This window comes from Chiloscyllium plagiosum, unplaced genomic scaffold (genome assembly GCF_037043375.1).
Source record: "Chiloscyllium plagiosum isolate Xiang-an unplaced genomic scaffold, Cpla_swu_hap1 HiC_scaffold_17, whole genome shotgun sequence".
Lineage (NCBI taxonomy): Eukaryota > Metazoa > Chordata > Chondrichthyes > Orectolobiformes > Hemiscylliidae > Chiloscyllium > Chiloscyllium plagiosum.
In genome coordinates, this window is record NW_028270155.1 from 51,882,198 (window position 1) to 51,891,483 (window position 9,286).

Sequence of the window (9,286 nt, forward strand, 5' to 3'; positions counted from 1 at the left end):
TTTTTCAGCTGCTAAGGATTTCACTGAAGTAATAGCACTGTGCTGAAATTAAATAATCATTGTGAGGTAATGAATTCATTTAAATAATGTACCATATAATATCCTGTGAACTATTTCTAGAAACCAACTCGACAATAGCTATCCAGTTAGGTGGCAAGGAGTACACTCAACAGACAATGTACAAAAGCACATTCACAGTGGTAGGTCAAACTTTAAAAAGATAGGCATTGTATTCTATATGTTATACTATTCTGATTTAAATATAGAATATACAATTTATTTTATATATGCCTGCACATCCTGCACATGCCACGGCATATGATTAACATTGTAAGATGTTGTCATACCTGGGTGCTCTATCTAATTATTATGCCTAAATATCAACCATAACTTATCATATTTAAATTTCTCAGATTTTCCTCTGTCTTTGCTCCTAATGATACTTGCAAGGTATCCAACACAGTGACAGAATTCTCCATTGTTCTTCTTTCTCACACGACTTTTCTCCTCTTGTCCTAGTTCAATCACTTCACACCACCGAAACGTTGACCTATACACTCATTCAAAAGGGAGAGAACAGAAGAATTGAAAGGGCAGCAGGATGTCAAAAGACAGAAATGAGAGAAGCAAGAGGAAGGCAGAGAGAACCATAGATACATAGGAGGAAAGGGAATATTATCAGATGGGGGAGCTGAAGAGGAATACAATCAGATAGAAGTAGAAAAGGAAGGAATAATTAGTTGATGTAAAGAGTGAAGAGAGTGATGCCAGAGACAAAAGATGTAAAAGAAGACAGAGAAATTCAAAGCAAAGACACAATATGAAAAGATATGCTATGTGTGTCTTTGTCCTGCACTAAAACAATGAAATGAGGGAGCACCTTCTTATAATCACTATGAACAATGCCATAGGAGATGCATTAGTCTGAATCTCTAGGACAAAAGATCTTACAACTGTATACACTGCCCGTATACATTTCTATACGTATAGTAAAAACCATGCATTTCCTGTCAATGTGCTGCATTTTAAATTTGTATCTTTTGTCTTTATCAGTGTTTCTAATTGCATTTTTCCCAGCAGAGGTATTCCAGAAATACTAATGACGAGAGAATATAATTGTCCTATTAGATGTTTAGGTTCTTGACACAAAGATGGAAAAAGAACTGGTCGGCTTCTGTGGTAGAAATGTTCCTCTGTTAGGTAACTGACTGAGGTTCATAACGGCTAAGCCCTTAATTGATCTGAAGGTGGATTTCCTGGCCAATTATAGCTAGAGGGAGTAAGAATGGAAGTGGCTTTCAGACACAGCAACCATTTCTCAAGAAACTGAGGAAGACAGTTTGTGCCAAAAGCAGTCACTATGCCATGAGATATAAGGGGGAGATGCTGAGGACAGCATCATGAAGGGGAGAGGGAAGTCCTCTTCCAGGAGCCTGCTAAGACTAGCCAAACCCCATCACCCACCCCCATGTGCAGTAGGAGGAACTCCCTCAGTGTCATCCCCTCTGTCTCCAATTCTACCTCCTCTTTTACCTCCTTTTCCTGCTTCAACCCGAGGAGCTTTCAAGGACCTCATTGACCTCAAGTTCCTCATCTCACAGGATAACCACATTATGGTGAGTGCAGCAGATCACCACAATAACCAAGTCCCTAGAAGTAAGATATTGCAGGGCACTGGAGAACCAGTCCAGGCACTGTTTGCCCTTTGAGTCTGCTATGGTCCCACCTATTATGAATCTGATGTGTCATCCAGCCTTAGGCAAGGGGTCCTCTGTTATAAGGGCAGTGGGTCAGTGGTTGTGCAATACCAGAAAAGCCAACACTGATTTCATTCCAAGTATCTTCACTTATGCTTGTAGATCCTGTGCTCAGCTGTCTCTTTCTCCTTCATGCCCCTTATCATTTTTCTGGGCTTCCTGATGCCCAGGGTTTTAACCTCCATGTGCTGACCATAGGGCCCTTTCTCCACTAGTATTAAATGCTGAAATCACCTGTTTCCAACTGTAAACTCTTCTTTGACGTTAAGGAGAGGTGTCTAAATAGCCTTGCCAACCACTCCAACCACTACACTGAGCTAGCAATGTTCTTGGTGTTGGCTCCTCCACTGACCTGTGATGGGCTGCTTTTATTTTGAAGAGATAAGTACTTCAAACTGTGGAAAACAAGGGTAACTACTTTTATAAAATTTTCCCACCTCCATGAGGCACTGCTGACACAGTTCTTGCCTGGATACAACAGGTCTGATTCAGACAAACACTGAGAAGCATCTGTCCCCAGAAAATCCGGATAGGTCATGTCTGCACACCCTACAGTACCTTGGGAAATTATGAGACACAAGAAACTGAGATGGGTGGTATAGTCGTGTGGCATCACGACCACTTTCTCAGGTGACACACCTCAGCATCGGCCAGATCAGGCCATCAAAACCCACACCCTCTGGCATTTGTCACAAATGTGTACATAAGAGTGCCTGATAGAAATACAAAAATAAGGACAGCATGCATGATTTAAAATATAGACTGATTCATGCTTGCACACTCTAGTCCAGTTATCTCCCCATCATGGGGAGAAAGAAAAGACTGCAGATGTTGGAGATTACAGTCAAGAGTGTGGTGCTGGAAAAACACAGATGGTCAGGCAGCATCCGAGGAGCAGGAGAGTCAACATTTCGAGCACAAGCTCTTCATCAGGAATGCTCTTCATCTCCCCATCACGTATGGAGTAACATTCCTGTCCTTATTTACTGTCGTCTGCTTGTTTACGATAAAAATCATTAAAGTAGACAACAGGTAGGTCAAAATATCAAAGCAAAAAACTGGGAATATGAAAAAGAAACCAAAATGCTAGTTGTGCTCGGCTGGGCACAGGGAACAAATAAGTTGATGTTTAAGATGTGGGCTCTGCATCAGAATTCGACTGAAGTTATGTCACTTGTCATGTCAACATCTCTGTTCTGAGTGTTTGCAGTATTTTCTTGCTTTGGTAAATATTTAATTTAGATTATGTGACAATGTAATTCACCACGAGAAAAAAGTGAAAAACCTGAACTTTACAGGCATAAGGGAATAATAGGAAAACTGGGAAAATGCATATTCTTTTGTAAAGGCTGTGAACACATTGATTCAATGCAAGGTCTGTCCCTGTTTGAAGAAGTACATTTGTACATAGTACAGTGGCTGGCTTGCCCTAGAGAGTGACCTCTAACTTTGCTGTAAGTTGCTTTCACTTTAGTTTGCAGCAGCAATTAAACATATCACTTGAAACATGATGTCAGCAGTGTGAAACTTGAGACTGAGTGATTTTTTTTAAAGTCACAACTGTTAAAAAAAACCATGGTTTGCAACTTTGAAGTGTTGGGCGAGTCAAAATAGCTGCGAATTTCCATTCCCTGCTGCTCTGGAAATGAAACGAGATATAAGACAGTATTGGATTATTTCCACTCTCAGTGGCAAAACTATGAGATAGCTACAGAACTGAAATAAAAGACTGAACAAGTAAGCATAGCAATCCTGTTATCTGTACTGGAGAAAGAGTGCTAAAGGCTGCATTTCATCTGAAACCTTACTGAAGAGCAGAGAGGCCAAACAGGAGATTTTGAAGCTTTGAACCTCAATTAATGTTACTCATGAACAGGATATGTTCAACACCAGAAGATAGAGAGAGATGGAGGGTATTGATCAGTATGTGATGGCACTGGCATCTAGCTGAATGGTGTGAGTTTAAACAATTGAAAGTTGATCTCTTCAATGGCAGGATTACCTTGGGTATGAGATATCCCACCATGACAGTATGTCCACTGAGGGGGCAGGGATAATTTCCTTTCTGGAAAGCTATTGACATGTGTAGAAATTCTCAGCTTTCCAGTTATGTGAAAAGAGACGAGGCTTTGCATTATGCTGAGAGACATTCCAGACAAAATGAGAACAATATGTTAGATAGAAAGAAATACTTGCAGAAGAGCCAGAGTAATTATTAAAAGATCAGGGTGGAAATATTGCAGAGGATACCACACAAAAGAAAAGAAAGCAGAGTCTGTATGGGAAGAGCAGTGCTTTAACAGCTGGATCAGTTTTACACAAATGTTTATCTAGAAAGGAACATATCAAGTCTATAATTATGGCTGCTGGAGTGATGATTATGATGAATCATCTGAATAGGATTCTGATGGAATCCCTCTGCACCATGCATCAGATTTATATTGTCAGATCTAAAGGTGATCAATAGTTTGTGACTATTTGAATGATGATTGTTGAAGGAGAATGTCAAGTGTGAAAGTGTCAAATACACACCCTTGCCTTGTGCAACGTCATGAGCTTTTTGGACCAGTGTGAAATGACTCAAGATGGTGGCCCAAGGACTGAAGCCCTTGAAAGTAAGGTTTAGGCTATATAATGGAACAATATTCATCCCAAGGGGACAAATAAAGATCAAAACAATGAGAATAATGTAGATCCAGGCATCCAGTTAGTAGATGTTAAGCAAAGTCCACTCACCTCAGCTGAAAGAAATCTAATGTATGAACTTGCAACCCGATATGTAGCAGACAAATTTGCTGTGCTTTGCAGGCCATTAAGCCAAAGACTATTGAGTAGATCCCAGAATATTACAAATATGCTCTTTCAGGTCTTGAATGTCTTCTTGGTGAACATTGTCTGCAAATATGTCAGACCAACTTGGACCAGAGAGCTCAGTCTGCCCTGAAGTCCTACCTGAAAAACAAGCTAAAGAATTCGGCAGCTACTGAACTCCCCAGACCCAGGAGGTGCTGAGAACCAGAAAGGAAGAAAAGTAGGTCAAGGAAGTATCTTTCAGAGCCATCAGCTGAATGACAAGCAAATGACAGCTGAAGAGCATATCATCACAGCAAAGCAGGAAAAGTAAGTGTCACCACGAAACAGAATGAGACAAGATGAAAAGGTTGCAATTGAAGATTCTTGAATTCAAGTACATTGGCCATGGACTGCCAGTGAAAAGACTTTGCCAGGATATGAATAGGTGAGAACTGGAGCACAGATACACCAACCAACAGTCGTGAAAGCAATGCAACAACTAGTTGGATTTGTGAACTACCTAACAAAGTACTTACTAAATATGTCATCAGAATATAGTTGCCTATGCAAGCTCACTGTTATGGATAGGCTGTTGTAATGGGGCACAGAACAAGAAGAAGTTTTAACTCAAATGTAAAAACTAACAACAATGGATTTACATGCTCTGGAAGTCACTAACCGAGCAGAAACATTGAATCTGAAGGATGAGCATCTAGTTTTGATTAAGAGCTTGATGCAGGAATAACAGTCCCCAGGGAAGAAACATCATTCAGCAGTGAACAGATATCAGTCAAACAACAACATGTGTGTATGTTGCTTAAAAACCTGGGACTTTAGAGATAATGGATGAAATGCATGGGTAGAGACTGATAAAAACAGAACAGTCTGGGATTATCACAGTTTGTTCAGGAATGATAATTTCTGTTTGTTGATCGTGGTTATTGGATAACTTCGGTAATTAGCAGCTACGATTGGCAATGTATATAGCTTTATTTAAAGAGAATGTTTGGAAAAATGCATTTGTGTATAGTTTACAGGCGTTCTTCATGAAGGGCTTCGGCCTGAAATGTCGATTCTCCTGCTCCTCGGATGCTGCATGACCTGCTGTGCTTTTTAGATTAGATTAGATTAGATTAGATTAGATTAGATTACAGTGTGGAAACAGGCCCTTCGGCCCTACAAGTCCACACCGACCCGCCGAAGCGAAACCCACCCATACCCCTACATTTACCCCTTACCTAACACGACGGGCAATTTAGTATGGCCAATTCACCTGACCCTGCACATCTTTGGACTGTGGGAGGAAACCGGAGCACCCGGAGGAAACCCACGCAGACACGGGGAGAACGTGCAAACTCCACACAGTCAGTCGCCTAAGGCGGGAATTGAACCCGGGTCTCTGGCGCTGTGAGGCAGCAGTGCTAACCACTGTGCCACCGTGCCGCCCACGAACATTCCGTGCCGCCCACCACACTCTCAACTCTGATCTCCAGCATCTGCAGTCCTCACTTTCTCAGGCTTGCAATAGTCATGTGAGCACTACCTCTACTGTAAATTGTTTTTGCTTTAGTTTGTGGCAACTCTCAAACAGCCTTACCTACTTAATCTGCGGTGAGAAATTTCTGACTGATAACTAAAAGGTAATAAAATGTAAATTCACAATATTTGGTTTAAATACCACTACCTTAATACAGAATCAAAGATTTGAAATCTCTTCCTTAGTCTTTGTTCCTCACTCAGGTAACAATGTTCTTTCAAAATATAGTGACTGATAAAGTTTAAGCACAAGAAGGTTAGCAACCAGATTTCCAGAATCTCTAAATTATTCCTTTCCTTGTTAACTAGGTGTTTTATTGATTGCCAGCACATGACCCATCATAATCCTCATGAACAAGCTGGGACCTAGGATACTATTTCCAACATTTATCCAGGTTCTGCTGCAAGCTAACAGTATAGTAGCTAACCCATCATAAGAAATCAAATTGTCACACAAGCTTGCAAATATTACACATTTGACTGCTAATAAAAGATACATGTGCCTATATGTTGTATTATAAGTAATTGACCTGCAGTTTACCAAAAACAATTGATTGAGATGCAAATAATTTTGCTTTTCACTTCTCAAAACTGGTTATGATTGAATGTTCATATTATTGCTCCAATTCCCTTCATGAACTAGTCATATTTTCTGAAGATTCAATTATCTTATCAATTGTTCATTTTTCTTTGCACACTTGAAAACCATCCTTTTTCATGTTTTGGAATCAATTTGTCTCTACCTTTCTGCCAGTCATAGATTTGTAGTCTGCTCTGAAACCATTGCTGGTGTGTCATTATCATTGGAAGCTACTTTCACTGTTGAATCTCCAATGAACAATCTTTGAGGAAAAAAGTTACTTAACATTGTTGGAACCTGGCTGACTGAAAGATTTTAGTTGCGAAGTCTGAGGTTAGTGTCCGACATTCTTCATAAATATTATCTTCTGACTCAAGCAATACACTCAAACACAGTCTAAAATTAAAAATCACATAACACCAGGTTATAGTCCAACAGGTTCAATTGGAAGCACACTAGCTTTCGGAGCACCGCTCCTTCATCAGTTGTACACCCCAGTCCAACACCAGAATTTCCAAATCACAGTCTAAAATAACGTTGTGAAGTGAATTTTTCAGGACCTCACCACTACCAGGAACTAAAATCTGCTTTCAATTTTCAGCCCATAAATTCCATTGATTAATAGACAAGGTTTATCATAACTTCAGAATTTTGAGTTTCGGTTGATAACTGTTCAAAACACGGTAGAAAATTATTTATTCCCTGTGGTTTGAGCTTCCCAATTTGTTTGTACATTTTCTGCCTCAATTTCACTGGATACTCTAGGTATTACAGTTCAATGTGATTCAGATGAAAACCAAAACTTTTGCATTCAGATGGTGATGCTTTTGAAATGTTCAATGTTATGGACATGATCTGGGTGTAAAACATAATTATGCACCTATTGTATTGAAACTTTACAGCTGACGTGACAATAGAGAATTATCCACTCAGTGATTTAACAAACCCCTATTCACTCGTGAAAATTTTAAAAATTGATACCAACTGAGGTCTGCTCTATCATATTTCACATATTTAATTATTTGAAATTTATTTTAACCTGTGTTATACATTAGAAGATTTAATACCTTGCATGTTTTTACATCAAGCAGCCTTCATCCCCTCTCCAGAGGATCTTGTCTGCAATCTGAAATCCCATTAGCAAGGATTAAAGTTAAAAATTATGGGCAAGTGTAACCCAGCAAATGTATATTTTAATAACTTGTCATGGAGTTGATTCAAATTTCTAGCTTTGTGACGAATTGGCATTTTAAATATTTCAAGAGCATAATTCAATTTTAACAGTACAGGTATGCAACAAGCTACCAAGTGCCAGCAACAGAGAGGCACTTGCAGTTTCATTCCACTCTGCTGTCTGACAATTGTAAAATATATTTTCATCCTTACAATATTTACAATGTCAATGAGTCATGGAGCTTCAAATTAAAACTAGCTGACAATAAATTATTAAATGATAACATTCTTGAACTTTGGCTGAGCTTGTTGTGAGTGCAGAAAAATAGTCCCAATGCAAACAGCTCAATAAATTATCCCAGCAAACAGTAAAAACTTATTGAATGGGCTGTTGTCCTGACCAAGTGATGTAAATGCACCTATAAGCACCTCATATCTGGCCATCTACTTGTTAATGAACCAAAAGGAGCAAAAGGCAAAATGACTGACCAGCAAAAAGATAAAGCAATCAAAAAATAAGTTAGTTTGTTTTCAAAGCTACTATTCACCAAGGTAACTCTGCAGTAGCCATTTAGAGTTATGTATAATATTTTCTATACATATAATGATTTGCATTTATGTGATGCCTTTCAAGTCTCAAGAAATCTCAAAACACTTTACTGTTAGGTGCTTTGAAATACAGTCCCTGCAATTTAGGTGCTATATAGATACCGAAGACCCAAAATTCCGTAAGCCCTGAAAATGAGTATTGGGAGGTGCATCATTTACCCATAACCAATCCTGGTGCTTGTCAAATTCATGCTCCCTGTAAATTTACATAACTAGAACAAGCAACTAGACCTAATGAAAATTGTGAAGGCTAGCATGAGTTCAAACTACCCAAACTACTTAAAATCAGACTGTCCTTCTTAAATGCCTTATACACCCAATCCCCAGCAAGGTGCCCTCAATTTAGAGTCATAGAAATGTACAGTATGGAAACAGACCCTTCGGTCCAACCCGTCCATGCTAACCAGATATCCCAACCCAATCTCGTCCCACCTGCCACCTCCCGGCCCATATCCCTCCAAACCAATTTGTTATGATTCCAGAGGATACCACAAATTATTAAGCCCTTGAGTGAGGAGGCATGAACTGCCTCCCCAGCTTTATCACCCACTCTCTCATTTGGTTGCCATAGGTTAATTTAGAAAGGATCCCTTAACTTGAGGAAACCTCTCTCCCAAACTCAAAGCATATTGGGTTTCAAAAGAAGCCTATTTAACTGGGCTTTCTTGAATTAAAAAGCTCTTGACTGAACTTCAGCATTCAGAATAATAGTGAGTCATCTTGTTATGCCATTTCTTTCCATCTGGCTTGTACGTTGGCTGGTTTCTAGCATTCAGAGTAAAGATGACATTTACCTGCAATGCAGAGGTGTCTGAGGGAATTGTTCTTCAACTGTGAT